At 40.2% G+C, this 16,719-nt stretch overlaps 2 pseudogenes; one reads left to right on the top strand and one right to left on the bottom strand.

The window, feature by feature from the left end:
• Positions 1–414: 414 nt before the first annotated feature.
• Positions 415–6,540, top strand: LOC122331656 (annotated as a pseudogene).
• Positions 6,541–10,380: 3,840 nt separating this feature from the next.
• LOC122331654 lies at positions 10,381–16,157 on the bottom strand (annotated as a pseudogene).
• Positions 16,158–16,719: the final 562 nt, after the last annotated feature.

Below are 16,719 nucleotides of genomic sequence, written 5' to 3'. Positions count from 1 at the left end.
AGAAGCGCTGGTGTTAGCTGCCAGTTTTACTGCTGCTAGTGTTATTGTGTCGCCTGCACTGTGACTGAGGCACCAAAGCGAAGTGGCATCGACCCATTCTCTACTGTTAATGGGCACATAGCTGTTTGGGCTTAGCTTATATACCCATTGAGCATAACGAAGAGCATTTGTGTGGTAATGACGTGCCTCTGGGGTTTGTTTTTCACTCTGCTTGCTCTGCATGTTAGCACAGGGCTTTAGGATTTGCAGTAATGGTGGCGAACTCAGAGCTCAGGTGGTAACTCGTTGACTCCGGGCTTCTAGGGTTAACGGCACAAGGTGATATTGCTGCAGAGTGGCTTTAACAGTGCCGCGGAGGGTAACCTCGCTTCATGCAGTATCAGCGCACTGGACTTTGCACTAGCTTCTGTGCCTATGTGGTTGCGCCTGCTGTCTGCCCTAGTAACTGCAACAACATTAGCTGCCAGTGGCTGCACGACAATGGCACCGTAATGTTGTGTGGCTTCAGTCTCCTGCTTGCTGTCCATTCTCCTGTGTGGTCAAGCCAGTTTTACGCCTATGGAAATAAAGTACTTGAAATGCCCGGACTGGGATGATCCAGCATTGGCTGTAGCCCTGGTAGCACAGGGCTGGTTGTTATTACAGCCATGCTGCTCCTGAAGCCCATGCCTGTCTTCAAGCACCACCTCAGCCTCAGCTCCAGACTATTTGACATCTCAGAATTCTTCCATGCATGAGAGAGGCTGGTAGCCTTGATATGACATCCCACTTTCACAAGTGCAGCTCTGTGAAGAAACCAGGATATGCGCTTTGATGAAAATGCTGCAGGTATTAACCAGGCACAAAGATGAATATATAATTTAATATACATTAAGCAGATCCTAACATCCATACCTTGTTGTTGTAGATTGAGAAGTGGTAGCCATCATAACGGCAACACAGGAGCCAGACCTGAAAGTGCACCTTTCAGAAGCAACGTCTACCAACCGACTGGAGATGACCATGATACTAAATGGAGGAGCAGTGAGTACATAACTATATATATATGTAGAAAACCTTTTTATTTTTAGCTTCATTACAACTGACAAGTTTCAGTAAAGGATTACTCAAAGATTGAACAACCTCTTTGTCAAAACAGCATATTAGATTTATTTTTTCTGTCTATTGGGACTAGGACTGAAACAAATAGGTTAATCTATGTATTGGTTTTATCATAACCTGACTCATCACAAACCTTCAGACATCAGCTTTGTTAATTTAAGCAACAGGTCTTACAGTATAATCTCTCTGGGAGGAAAAATATCATGGACTACATATATTTTGATATGTGACTATACTTTACATATAAATAATTGGGTTGTGTAGCTCTTTCAAATTTCTCAGTTACATGTAACTCAAATGAATGTTCCAAAGCAACACTCAGCCAGATATTCCAGTTTGTTCTTCAGAAGGATGCTTTATCTCTCTGGTTTACTCTCTTTTTCAGAAACTTATTTGCTTATCGTTTGATAATTTATCAATCTGAGTCAATGAAACACAATATCTAGAGTTTGTCTTTGTCAAGTTTGAACACAATGGCTTTTTGTCAGTGTGTCATTCTTTGTCTTCAAACAGAAGTTCTTGACATGTACAGGAAAGCTAGTTTTATAGAGTAGCACAGCTTTTTTCTGGCGTTGTACATGGGTGCAGTCTGTTTCGGCGCAGTCTGTTTCTATGGGAAGGTGTTCAAGTCTGAAGCTTGCAATGCAAATCACTTTTTATGTTTCGCTGCTGTTAGATGCAACTGATCGGTGTTTTGGTCTTCAAAACATTTGACCATGTGACAGTCACTAGATAGCTGATTCTGTTTCAACGGTGCTGCTGCGCTTCAGATGTCAACAGTTAAAATTTGCATTTTTTTATGGTTCAAACAACTATAACACGCTGTGGTTAAAATTCCTAGTCTGCCTCCATTGTGAACTTTTGTCAGTGTAGAGCGAGTGTGTATTGCAGCAGGCAGTGCACATCTCAGGCTTTTGAATCTAAAACAGGAATGCAACAGGAAACCAAGTGAGCTTCAGTAGCACCATTTTGGCTGTCCCACATTTGATTTTCAATCCAGGCACGCTCCCGAGGAGCTCTGTTCTCTTTTTCCAAGGCTTAGGTAGGGCTGACATTAGCCACCTCACTTATGAGCCCAATCACCTCTTGAGCACTACAAGAAAATGGCGACGACACCTGCATGCCGAGCTCCTCCTGTACATACACTCTCTGTGCTGAGGAGCCAGAAAGCATCCTGGCATTCTGTACTTCTAAGTTCAGGGTTGTGGCATGAGCGATATAACATCTCTGTTCCTCATTCATAGAATGCAAGTTTTATAACTCATCCATGTTTCACATTTAGTCAGTTACTTCAACACTGACATTAGGGGTCCTTTATGGAAAGTGTGTGCCAGAACTGATGTAGAGACCTTTGAATGCCACCTTTTGCCAGAGGAACTTGACTAGGTTTTTTACCAGATGGGCAACATACTGGAACAAAATATGAGAATGCATCTAGCTGGAGGAATGACACCACAAGCAAGACACTGAGACAGTCCTCCTTTGAATTCTACCTGTTCATACTCAGCACATGTTAGGAAGACTGGTTACACACATGAGATTTTAGAATCTCTGCCATGCATAGGTGTCCTAAGATCTCTGAAGATGTCTGCTTAAAAGGCACTATGATCCGACATCTCAGAGGCAACACATGAGAGAGCTCTCACCTCCTTCCTCGTGGCCTGGTATGGCAATGGCAACTAGGGCTAAGCTCTGTTTGGAGATGGGCTTACTACTATTGACTTCTAAAGCAGACAACAAGTTAGCCAGAACATCTAAAGATGTGACACTAATAATGTCAGCCTACCTAAGCCTTGGAAAAAGAGAAGAGAGGCTCCTTCCAAGAGTGATACCAGGTTTGAAAATCAAATGTGACAGTCAAAATGGCGCTTACTAAGAGAAGCTGCACTTGTTAACTATCTCACTTAGGAGCCCTGCAATCACCACTGGAGGTAGAGGATCCAGGTCTTGTCAAGGTTAGGCTTGAAAGTATAAAGGCTGTATAATTGAGCTCCTGCCAAACATGAACGTCATGGCAATTTGAGCTACATCTGACTGCAAAGGGATATAGATGGTGAATGAGTTGCAACATGCAAAAGCCAAAGGCCTGAAATCCTGTGTGCCTGTTGCATATAATACCTCCAGCCTGGCCCTGGAGGCATTTGTTGTTACAGTGTGTTCTAAATACTTGCTCAAGGAGCACACCAGCTCTTTAGAAAACTGAAAGTCTAAATCCTAGGTCAAAAGGCCTAGGTCAATTTGGGACTTCATTGTACAGCCAGTGCTGAAGCATTAATTGTATGCGGGCTGCCCTGTCTGATACAATTACAAAAGATTCCATATGGCCTCTAAAACTTTTCAGAAGAACTGGCTGTATTCCCTAAACTAATACAGGCAGTTCATCACTGATTGGGTATGCTTGTTTATGAGACATATTGTCATGATGAATGAGTCTAGCTCCATACTCTGAAAAGAGATGCTCTGCATAAGGGAGATCTTGCTCTTCCCATTTGGCCCTAAGCCCCTGCTGACTGAAATGTTAAAGCTAAAGCCATCCTTGAGGTTGATTGCTGTAAACCAATCTTGGTGTACCAACGCATGAAAGAATGTTCTGTTTTCGGGAGTCTGCATTGAGATGGACTTGACCTGTAAAGTAGAACACTGAAATAGTGAACAAAGGACAGCATAGACTCTACTTTGAGGGTTCTCAGAAAGAATAGCATTGCCTATAGTCTTCTTGTATCCTTCTTGGTGTATTCTCTACTTACTGCCTTCTTGTGTGGTTTCAGTTTCACCATGGCACATAAAAAGACCTTCAGAGGTATCAGGACTCTCAGAGAAAAATCATTAGGTGTCCTCTCCCAACATTGGAGGACCTTCATAGTTCCTGCTGTCTCAGAGGAGGTCATAGGATTACATAGGACTCACCTTCGCAATCAAGTCATTCTTTGTTCACGGTGACAAACTATTTTTCTAGCTGATGAGTAAATACAATCTTTAAAATGGATTTGTGTATTTAGTATTTGGTGCACTGTGTTTTTTATGGATTTGTGCAATTTGAATGTAAGCAGGTGTGTGCAAAATCTCTAAATGAGCCTGTGAAGGCCGATTTAATGCACACCGATCCAGTATTGCTTGTAACCCACCACTTTATTGGGTACAATGATATAAGGGTTGTAAACCCAAATTTCATCCTTCGGTTTGAGGGACAGGCTCTATTACAGGGTTTGTAACCCTGATCATGGAAGGTCACCGTGCGCAGAGTTTTGCCCCCCGCTAATCCGTTCATTACATCCTTCGCCAAGAGGACTGTGATCTTTATGCTGTGATTGGCCTTATTCCCATTAGGGAAGTCAGAATGAACCACTGGTTCTTTTCATGGAATGGATTGGCAACTTTGACCAAGAACTCCAAAGGTAAGTGCAGACTGTGAGGGCTGGCAAAGAGGAAAAGGACTGCAGAATTCAAGAGGAGCTCTATAATACAAATGAGAGCCGCAAACTCTTCAGCTATGACATGCATTCTACTCTCCAATTGTCATTGGCTATTGCTTGCAGTGCTGAGAGGGGCTCCTACTGTAACTGAGACCTCTAAATTAAGTGTTTTAATGTTTAAATGTCGTAAAGTGACTGACTAAAAAGGGGAATATGGTTCAAAATGCAAAACATGTTTGATTCATGGCTCAATTCATGAAATGAAATTGCCAACTATATTCTAGTCAAATTAACTCATAAAAGCAATGCTTAGATACATTAACAGTTGTTGTGAACCTACTATGTGACTATGTTTGACACAAGAGTGTTAATATGAATTCTTTTTAAGGCATTTTATCTACACAGGTTGGTGCATTAAAATTGTTAAAAAGGATCTTTAAACCAGATTTTTAAAAAAGTTAATTTATCACCTCCTAAGAATAATTTTGCTTTTATTCATTTTTGTTAGTGTATTATAGGAATGTGTGTCATGCACTTTGGTGGTTTGTACAGGGCACTTTTGAAATTATATTTGGAAAAGATGAGATTCGAGTTTTTAACATACCACGATTTTACAAACTATTGGCCAGATCCATTTCCCCAGTGCACAAATGGTATTTTCCCAGAAATATTTGCTGGACTAATGTAATATGGAGAAGAGTAATGTCTCTTTGGTGGGAGGAGTAAATTGTTTTCCTGCCTTGACCTAACTATAAACAGAACAAAACCTGCCAACAATGCACGCTGCAGCCAAAGCCTGTCAAAAGCTGAATTAACATTTATCCAAACAACAGCAACATTTCTGTGTAAAGAACGGCTAATCTAATTTAAAAGCTAAACTGACTTTACCAACTACCACAGAGGCAACTGTATTAAAATCATTTTGGGAAAAACAAAATTGGATTATTAATTTAAATTGGCTGTAGAAGTAAGAATGGCACAGTGTGGTAAGACTTAAAGTCTGCAATGAATGAGTCTAAACAGATTCAAACACAGCTAACTGGATTAAAATAATTGCATCAAACAGTTAACCACTGACAACATCTGATGAGAACAAAACGTGAACTGAATTGGGATATTCTCACCAATGCCTTCTGGGCAGCATTTTTGTACCAGCATAGCAAACGATTGGGGGAAGTATTAAATGTCTTCAACCAGGTCTTTATTTTGGGAAGGTGTCCATTACTTTGTCCCTGTTTGCAGTGATTTTATGAAGCCTGAGCCTGAGCCAGAATCTATTGTGCCATTTTAGGTACATTGATCAGCTCTTCCTCTGTAGGAAGTGACTTTAAAGGATTATCTAGAGAGAAGAGCTGATCAATGAATTCCCTCACCCGCTTTAGTCAAATCATTGTCACAATGCCAAAGACAAATTGTCATGCTAAGATGCAGTAAAACATTGCTGTATGCATCCTTTTTTGAAATCTTTATAAGGCTACCTAACAGGATATTGATAAGGCCAAGGCTAGGCCAGGCAGAAGTACATTATTGAGAGAGATACTCCAACAACTGCACCAGAGTTAGTTAACACTCTGATGTGCTCTTGTATTTTTGGGATGGTATATACCAAATCCTGTAGAGGAGGCGTAACTTCAAGTATCTGCTGTATGAACCTCATGAGACGCTTCCTAGTAGTTTTTAAACTTGTAACTGAGAGATACAGGCTTTTTTTAGCTTAATGATATCTACCCATTTCTTACCTAAATCTTTAAAGAGTCATTAAATATTGTTGATGGGGGAAACTGCTGCCCGACTGCTGAAAAAGTCTACATTTCCAAGTTTTCGCCAGGTGCATGTATATATGAAATGTCTGTCTGTAAACCTGGCTGCATCTAATTGATCATTTTGTTTCTTATTGTCACAGGCTCCATCCGCACTTCCTACATACACAGGAAGGTGTGCCGGTAAAGGAGTCTGGGAGAAGGGTGAATGGAAAAGGGACTGTAAAAGAAAACAAAATCTCCGGCGAATGCGGACTTACAGTTAGAACAACATTAAAAGCCGCCAGTACTCCAGTGAGACTAAAATAAAGGACCTGGATGATGGTGTATGTGTGTGTGTGTGTGTGTGTGTGTGTGGAGTGAGAGAGAGCGTAATTTGACAAGCATGATAGAAGGATGTTAAACCCGACAAACTCTTCGCACTCCATCAATAGCTGTAGTGATTTCGAGTTAGTGTAATTGGTAAAAGTATTGATGCAGTTTCACATTAAATCAGCTTTTCATTCCAATAACAGTATTTTAATTTCATGGCTGTTTCGGATATCCGCTTCCTGAATATTTATCTCGCTTCTGGTTTGTTAGATTCACGCTAGTCCGTACGTTATACGAAGAAGCGACGGATCCGGCCTGTACTGCGTGTAGTGATTGTGCAGTAAAACATGCACATTTTGATCATTCTGGTGATAACTGGATACAGTACTTGGATTTTTCTGGTCATAATATTTTTTTATTTCGTGAGTTGTCGGTGCGTGAATGACTGGCGTATGCAGCAACTGTAGCCCCGATCCCCTTGCAACATGCTGTGACAAACTTCCAGCGGCTCTTCTATGGACTTTAGCTCAAATCTCACTTGATTCTATATACGACATCTTATTGCAAATGGGCTGTATTTTTATACATCAAATTGTTTTTGCATTTCGCCACTGGAGCTGCAAGCGTAAATATTGAATCAGTTTTGAGCCCGGCTCTGTTTAATAGTTAAACTTCAGATCCTATGGAAATAACTGGCGATGAAGTGAGGACGAGGTAGGTCCGTCATCAGGTTTTGTAAATGGCCATACACACTGTAAGTTTTAGGAGTGATAACTCCCAATGTGGAAGAAATGTTCCTCACACGAGTTACTGTGCTTGGATAACTATCACTGTTGATAGGCTTATTTTGTTTTGTTAACTTTTTAATACATTGTGCTGTTAACATTTTTCATCTAACTAACATTAGAGCCCTGAGCAGGCTACATTATTGTTTAGTCAATGGGGGTCCAGAGTTTAAGATTCAAAATGGAAAGAACAGCAAAGTAATCCAGAAGTTTGAATTAAACAATTGAGTTGTATTAAATTTACTTCATTCGCATATATTTTTATTTTTTATGTACAAAAAGAGATGAAGATATTTTGCTGTGAGGGTGATTTTTGGGCACTCAAAAGAGTGACGACTGCAGTATGTAGATGGCTACGTAAACCGGAGAACTGTAAGAGGGTCTGGTCTGGTTTATTTTAGACGGGGTGTCTGTTTTCCCTATGAGAGTGACGGCGTGTTCTGAAAGTGTTTTGTCGTTGATGTTTGCCTTACACTGTGCTGTAACTATCTGAAAGGGACGTGGGGGGGTGGTGAGAATAACTATGATTTCCTTTATAGTTATGCATGCAGAGTCCTAAACCACATCACACACAAATATATACTATATTACAGTTCACTATTAGGCTGTTTTCCAAACCAAGTGTGAACATTTGGTTGATTTCGTTCCAATTTAGAGTTCGATTCCCAATTCTCCTCCCCCTGGTTGTAATGAGATACTAAAAAGGCAAATAATATGCCGACGCACACAGTTATTCTCTGGAGAATGCAAAGATGTAAATTACACATCATCAATCAATCGAGTTTACTTCAATTAACGATGGATTTCTGAACCCAACCCCATGTGTGTCTTACCTTTGCACACCAGGAGTTACTGATCACCGTGAGACAAGTATAGATTTGGTCTTGGGTTCTTACAGTATTATTGGTAGAAATCCTGAACGGTTTTAAACCCTCAATAACCAAACTACAGGGTTAGAGCTGAATAGTTACTTAGCAAAACTCAAATATGTGTGTATTTAAATCTAAAGAACAAAAGTCTAAAAACATTAAACAATGCTTTCTTAAAGTACAATTACGGTAAAAGAAACAGTAAGACATTTCTAAAAGTCAAATAGCACTTAATATGCGAGTTTCAAGCAATAATACGTGGTTAGAAGAACTGTGAAATTGATCTTTAAAGAGGTCATGACATACTACGCTTCATTTTGCTCAGATTCCGGCTAATTTTTGCATGCTCGATGGATGCATCTTCTTCAGCAGCCATTCGACATATATCGCTCCAGTCCTGCCCTGAGAGCCACTGTCCTCAAAACACCTACATGATCCTGAAGACCCCACCACGTTCAGGTGTGTTTACTTTACTGTGAGTCGACTTCTAGAGGAAAATCTATTGAACAGCATGAGACAGCAGCCTGTCTACGCTTATTTATAACGCATTGATCGAGTGTGCATAAGCTAAGTCCAATACCGCACTCGTGATTTGTAAAAACTGTGCACGCCTGCTCAGACCCCGACGCGGGCGCTGCCACCGTTCCACGTCCAAGTATTGCAGGTTTTGATAATGTGGCTGTTCTTGCAGCTCGCTGCTCTACATTATGGTGGATTAGTGAAGTTTTACGTTAATGACATTTAATAAGGAGAAAAATTTACAAGCAGAGCATTTCGAGGATCCACTAGGATATGTTTTGAGAATGCTTAATGAACAAAATGCTAACTAGCAAAAATTTCTCATTTCAACTCTTATTCGCTTGTCCAATCTTACACTCAAAAATTGCTACTGGTGGTCCATGAAGATGAGAATGAGTTGTGAAACTCTTTTTATATAAAAATCGACCCCGTGGTCATGACCCTTTTAAAGCATCTACTAGCTTCTAGTTGAAGTGAATGCTACCTAAAAATGTAGGTTTATACCCAAACTGGGATAGTTGGACAGTTTTTTCCATAAGGATGTCTCCTCATCCCAGGTTCCTCAAGGTCTTAGCGGATTTGTACTCCACGTACAGCTATGCGAAAGACGCCATGCTGTTGCGCTTGCTGTATCATGCAGTTCAGAACGCAATGCAAGTACTTTACATGTTGCATCCTCAGAACTGCTCCAAGGGTGCTGTAGCACGACTACCACGAACGCCCTCCTGTGGTCACTTTTATGTCAACCGCTGTCCCAGGAGCAGTAGGGAGAAAATAACTATTTACACCGTTTAAAAGTTACCTACCTGAACACTAACATGTTTTTGGTGGTACAGACAGTATTTGAAGGTAACTATTAACCTAGAGTACAATGCAGAAGCTCACTTGTAAATGTATTGATGACATATTTGTACCTATGTTTGCATAAGGCTTGTTTCTGTCCCACTACACAGGTATTAAGAGACTTCCTGAAGGTACTGTGTGAAGGAAAGGTCCTGTTGTGTATTGTTTTTATATTAATATATTGTTTGTTGTTTGTGTTGTTTGGCCAGCTCTCATATGTGTGTGTATATACATGCACATGACACGTTTGTAAGGCTAACATGACAGTCAGAAAATAACTCAGTACTGTATTTCTTCTGGCTACGACTGAAAATAAAGAAACTGCAATGTCAGTGTGACAGCTGGTTACATATGTTCATAAAGAAAACAGGTAGTGAGATATGCACATAACGCCTGTTTCCTGAAATCTTCCATACTACTGAATTTCTGTTTCTAAAGTTCTTCACATCGTTCACCTCTTGCGCCTTGCCCTCAGATTCGATCATCTGGAGCTGTGCAGTGATGCAGCATGTCTATGTTTAGAACGATTTCCAAAAAAACAGTATATATGGAATAAAACAATCTCAACAACCAGTGACCGTGGTTTTGCTCTTTTGTATTCAAATGAATGTAAGTCTTTTTTTGACTCCAACTTTTCACTAATAGATTTCATGATTATGAGATGTAACTTTATCTTGACTACAGGTCTAGACCTACTATTATATGACCATATGGATGGATGTTTGTGTTTATATATGAAACTCTTTATATATAAAAGCTATCCATCTTGGACATGAGGTGAGTAAAAAAATCATTTTTATTTTGGGTGTAGGATCCCTTTAAGTACACTATTATTTTTTTATTTAATATCAAAGCATAATATAAAATTTACATATTAAATCATTTTGTTATGATTAAATCTACATTGAATTCCTCTATTTTTATTGAGGGCAGAGCAACTTTCTGGCAATATATATGTGAATCAGCTCAAGACTACAAGACCTGAAATGGGTGTAACCAATTAGGGAGACATACAAAATTCAACATGTTCCTTGGTCAACAAATTTTGTTGACCCTGGAACAACATCTTAATCAAACTATTTAGTCTTGACCAAATCTCTACACCTAAACCTAACCTTACCCGTGAGTAATGCCTAAAAAGTAAATGATAGAAGAATGACACTGATGTACAAGCACCCAGCACTGATTGTAAACCTACGCTTCACAAAAACTATTAACTGGTTCTTGAAATCTGATTGGTTAATCACAGTATTGTCCCAGGGTCAATGAGATGTTGATCCAGGAACGCATTCAACTCAGCAAAACCAGGTTATGCAATAGAGCCACAGCAGGAATGCTTCATTCTACAGCTGTGTTGTTGACCTGATGTAGAGCGCTGGTGCGTGGGGGAGAGAAGCTTGGCGTGAGCAGCTCTTTTCTCTCTGAGGTTCTCTGAGGAGCTGGTGTATTCAGGGCTCTGCTCTGAGGTGTAGGAGGAACCACCTCAATGGACACACCAGCCTCCACATTCTGGTCAGAGCGATCAACAAGTTCAACCAACTCCGACCAAACTGGAAAAACAAACAAAACAACAAAAGGTCATAATTCAGTACAAGGACTACCAGTGTACAATCAAAAATTAGATTTGAGCAAATAACCTTTCAATATATCAGCTTGCCAAATGCGGGAACAATTATATAATTAAGTAATTAATCAACGAATGGTGGCTTAAATGAATAGCTTCTAATTGACTAGAAAATATTTCCCTAGTTTTAATCCAGTCCTCCTTTCTTTATAACTCTTCCAGGCACATTCGCTACTGCTGATGGTAGGGGAACTGCAAGAAAGTTTGACTGTCGCAGTAGCATGTTCTTGCGTTTTTTCCACCAGCACAGCACTTCTTTTCCATCACTTTAATTGATGAATGTCTAAAATTCAAAAAGGAGAATCCTAAAACAGGCCCAATGCCCAACCTGCGTGTGAATGATGATGCAAAAAACTGGCCTGAAGCCCAGCTTTAGGAGCATAAAATTACAGCTGTTTTCTCTTGCATATAGTTTTTTTTAGCAATGTTGAGCCTAGAGCTTCATTTGTTTGACCTGGTCTTGTATTATTCTCCTTATAATGAACTTCAAGGGGGTGTATGATGGCATCAAACAGATATTGGATGCTATGCAAACGAAATCTGCCCCTCTGATGTTTCCAAAGTCTGAGGCAGACTCTAAGTGGGAGCAAAGCTGGAGCCAATAATCATTATTTGTGTTGTTCTTACTGAAGAAAACACAAAGCATTCCTGAGATGTTGCCATCTTTTACTGGCACTGCTGTTTGGTTTAATTGGAAGGATACCCTCAAGCACTTGAAGAAACTCTTGTTCACATATCTTGTTGGTGTTGATTTAAAGCCTGCCTTCTTTTTTGGTGTGATTTAGTCTCCTCTGCGGGTTTTGGACCTTACTGGAGAACAGAATGATCTGAATCACTTGACATTAGACTGCACTTGGTGTGTGGTCAGAATCAGCTGGCGCCAGTGTCTTGACCTTAGGTGTCTCCAGGAAAATTTATGCTGTGGTTTCATGGTAAAGAAGATGTTAGTGATGACCTGACCCTGATGGCAGCATAACTTTTGTTCATCCTGCCGACATCACATTTTCCCAAGCACGATGGTCAGGAATTGTGGGCAGTGCCCACTCTAGCATTAATGTTACCAAGCATAAACTACGGCTGATTTGATGGGACATTGTTGACTTTATATTGGAGAAACATCACAGAACTTCTCGAATAGCTATATAACCCTTTTTCATGAAGAAAGTAAATAAAATGTCACATTTACATACTGACATATGGGAGGTGACTTTGGAGCCAGACCAATGTCTAACAACCACTTCTGTTCAAAGTTTGATTGGCAACAAAATTACAAGCAAAAGCACCACTGAATGTGCTGTATAAAACAAGATCTCCAGTGAGTAGGTTTCTATTCACTCAAGGTGAATGACTTGAGTGTTTACTATGACAGCAGCAAACTACTTCAGAAACTGAAGCAAAAAATCTGAATAAGTGGATGCCCACTACCTCCCTGCAAACTCCTGGGCGCATGGAGGAGCATGTCTAGGCCAAACCCACTGCCTAATGCTACACACACATAAATAACTGCTACATAGCTACAACACTTTGTCACGAGACTGGGACTCCAAAGTGAGACACTATCTCATTAGGGCATGTTGATGTAAATACAGAATGCGCTCCAATGAAAGAGAACTTGTCCTTTGTTTCAGCTGTGTAAGCTGGGGAGTTGGTTGTTAGTACCGATAATGCTGTAATGCAGAGTTGCACTGAAAGTGACTCTTTCAGATCCTAAATTTGGAGCAACAACACTTCCTGCAAAGTTGTTCTTGTTTGCAAAGCTTCATACCCATGTTCTCTCGATCTAATTTCTGACTTGAAAGAAGGTAAAATCTTTTCTCCTTGATGAATCTAATAACTCACTTGCTGGAGGATCTTGCCTGTAGTTACTGGATTTATTTATCCTAGCTCCATCTAAGCTTCCTAATGCTGTTAGGATAGTAGCTTTTATTTTTCGAAGCTCTGTGAAATCATATATATCCACTTTGTGCTGCGTTGTAACAAAAATATTCCTAGTTTTGCTAATTTTAGTCTAAATAACAGAAGTAATATGTGTGTCCTAAGTGAGTTGTTTTGGCTGACTCCTCTGACTCAACTCTATGATGCAGATTACCTCATATGTCATAGATCGTAGCCAGATGTCAAATCTGGCCAGCTTCACTCTCTGGGACACGCATGGGGTTTTAATTTTAAAACTAGAAACATTTACTTTTTGTTACAGAAACCCATCAATCTGCTTTCGGAGGATAATGCTTGATAACCCTGGAAGGCATATTGGTTAGTTTTATGAGTATTTGCACATATATTCGGATTTACAGAGCTTCAAAATAATAGCTGCTATTGGCCTTTACTAAGCTTGGAAGAGCCAGGTGTTTGTCTGAAAGAAGAAAGTCATGTATACCTAGGATGGCTTGGGGTGAGTAAAATAGGACTTAATTTTTATTTTTAGGTGATTTGTTTCTTTAATGATGTGTTTCGGTGTGCAAACCATTCACAACCCAGGTGCAGAGAAAAGTACAGCAGAAGGCGTACGTGAAGCTGAATAGGATTTTGCAGCTGAACATGGAGTTACCTCTACAATTTGATAAGCAGAAATCATACTATTTTGTAGTATTCTGTACAGTGATAAAGGCCATGCTGAATAATATGTGTGTGTTTTACAAATCATCTTGTAATATGTTTTGCTTCCTCAAAATATCTCTCTTTTTGCATTTCATTTATAGTATTTATGTAAAGTTTTTTGTACAAAATCTATTTGTTTAAATGTATATGTATAGTCAGGTGATATACTAATTATATATAGTTCTAGCATTGTTTTTAACTCAATATATAACACTGTGTTCCTCAGTGTAGACGAGACATTCTTATTCCACTACATGTACACACAGCAGAATGACGCATAAATCTTGGACTTGAGTCGATTTGCTACTGTAAACAAACCTTATTTGAGAGTTTGTACTAGGCCTAGATCAAGTAATCATTCCCTTCAGCATGGCATAATGGATATTTGTTCCCTACGAGTCGCACACACCAAATTCTTTACAATCTGACATAGCCTAGTTTCTCCATTCTGTCATGGATGGGGTTTGGTTCCTTGTCTCTTCTGGCTTGCTAAGTTAGGGCACTTAAGAAACAATATCCACTACCCTACACAACCAAAAACACATCACATGACCATTCATCTAGGTACAAAAGTTATGTTTCTCTGATTATCTTTACATTCCTTAGTTTATGTTAGGCCACTGTATCTTAAATGTTTACGGGTAACAAATTTCCTTGAATCAAATAACAATAGCTTTAAAATAATCTCTCGTGGTAGATTTATTTAGAAATGAATGAATCCAGAGAGCATGTGGCTTGTTTTCGACTTTCGATTCTCCTGACGGGCCCAGAAGTCCTGAACGGTTTTGTTGATGTCACAGTTTTCTTTCCCGCAGGTCTCTCTGCCACTGCCTTAACTCTTGCACATCTGGACGCGCACGAATCTGAAAAAAAACATTATGACGGCATCATTTAGCATTCACCACTCTACTACATTATAACTGGACAAGCACTTTTAAACCGCAAAATCAACTGCGCCTCAATCAGCTCCCTTGTTCGCCAGTAAGGCCACTGATCAGGAGTGCACTGAAACGTTACCTGACAAATCCCAAAAACTAGGGAGCATCGGGCGCTCACTAAGCTCCTTTACCGAAAAATGACGTTGCCTGTCTGAAGCGTGAAGCACACAGGCGAACATCTCTCGCGACTCTTCTTACCTTGTACCTCCAGAAAGCCTGGATCAACAGCGCAGCTTGCTCATCTGTCAGAAGTAGAGAAGATGGGACGCGGGCGGCCTGGGACTGACAGAGAGAGAGCGTTTATACTGTCACGCCAACAAATCATATTCAGAGGTTAAAGAAAACTGGAGAGAGGCGTGAGCCGGAGCACGCTTCTGAGGAATGATCACCTTACTGTTCAAGCAGCCAGTTCTGGACCAAAGGAATCTCATGGAAACTTGTGGGCGTCGCTTCTGTCCAACGAGGGTTTTTACTAATGGACAAGTGCAAAAAATAAAGAACATATTTTGAAACGCTTAACCTGTACGTAAAGTCACAAAGAACAGCAATAAACAGAGTCACATTTCTCTTACTTGTAAAGCCATTCAGTGAGGAAGTCACAGCCGTTAAACGCTGTCCGTTTCCTCTGGATCGACAATCCAACGGGAAATAAAGATGACTGCGAAGATGTTATATTATAAAATCCTGGCATAGATGAGGACCGTGTCTATACAGTACCTTTCTAAAGTTTGACAACTTTACGATTTTTCTTCAAAATCTGCTATACTGTTGTGTTCATAAAATACAGTAACATTGTGAAATAGTATTACAGGTTTAAATGAGCGCTTTATATTGCTGTGGTGAAATGTCATTTCTTGCTGAAGTTGCATCCCCAGTCAGTTCAGAGACACAAGATCCTTCAGAAATCACTCTAATGCGCTGATTTAGAGCTCAAGAAACATCTATGTTTAAAGTGCCGCTTCATTTTTGTGTAGAAACTATAACATGCAACTCGCTCAAATGTTTAAACTGTATTTAAAATGTACATGATATAAGAGTACTTAAAAGTAGAGCGTGTTAATAATTGAACTATATAACAAATAATAACTTAATTGAATTTAGCAGTGACTTCCAAGCAGCGGTGCTTCTGTGTTTCTTTCAGCAGAGCCTCCAGATTCAGGAGGAGAAGCGGAAACACCTGCTCCTCCAGATAACACCCACTGGGCCCTTTGACTGAGGCCAGGGGCCGCCCACAGTCTGACAGGAAATAGAAAAGGACATTTTCACTTGAAACAGCAAACAAGCCAGCAAATGAATAAACAGCCTCAGATGTTGAGTCAAATTACTCTGTTTGAGAGGAGCATCTGATGAAGAGTAGGTAGTAATCGGAGTCTGTCAGACTGACGACTCCTTCATGTCTCCAAAACCAACGAACCTCACTGTAGACTTTCCCAAAGTCGCCGTCGACCAATAACTAACCCTGGTGAGAGTGTCGCGTGGATTCGGCACGATTAGTGATGTATATATATATACTCCGGAGACGAGGAACAAGAGTATGTGTGTTTGGCTGAGATCGGTGTTTTTCACCGCGGTCAAAACATCCCGACAGAAAGCGACACGGCTTGTTGTCTGTAGCCATGGGGACGGTAACTAAGGAAGTGATGACTGGATTGACCAAAATCTTCTCCTCCTTCTAAACTAATTTAAAGATTTATCAACACAAGTCCTAAAAAGGGATCTGACACACACACACACACACACACACACACACACACACACACACACACACACACACACACACCTGTCACAGTCTCTATCTCTTTCAACCCGCGGGTTTTTCTAAAACACAATAAAAACAAATGTACATGAATAAACGGCAGGCTCCGGGAATCGAGATTCTTTAACTAAACGCGATCTAAACGTTAGTCATTTTCAGAGTTTAAATACACACGAGGAAGAAAGCAGAACATGAACGAAA

The sequence above is a fragment of the Puntigrus tetrazona genome, unplaced genomic scaffold (assembly GCF_018831695.1).
Source record: "Puntigrus tetrazona isolate hp1 unplaced genomic scaffold, ASM1883169v1 S000000001, whole genome shotgun sequence".
In the NCBI taxonomy this organism is placed as follows: domain Eukaryota; kingdom Metazoa; phylum Chordata; class Actinopteri; order Cypriniformes; family Cyprinidae; genus Puntigrus; species Puntigrus tetrazona.
The sequence above is the reverse complement of the archived record's forward strand: the minus strand, read 5'-3'. Positions and strand labels throughout refer to the sequence as shown.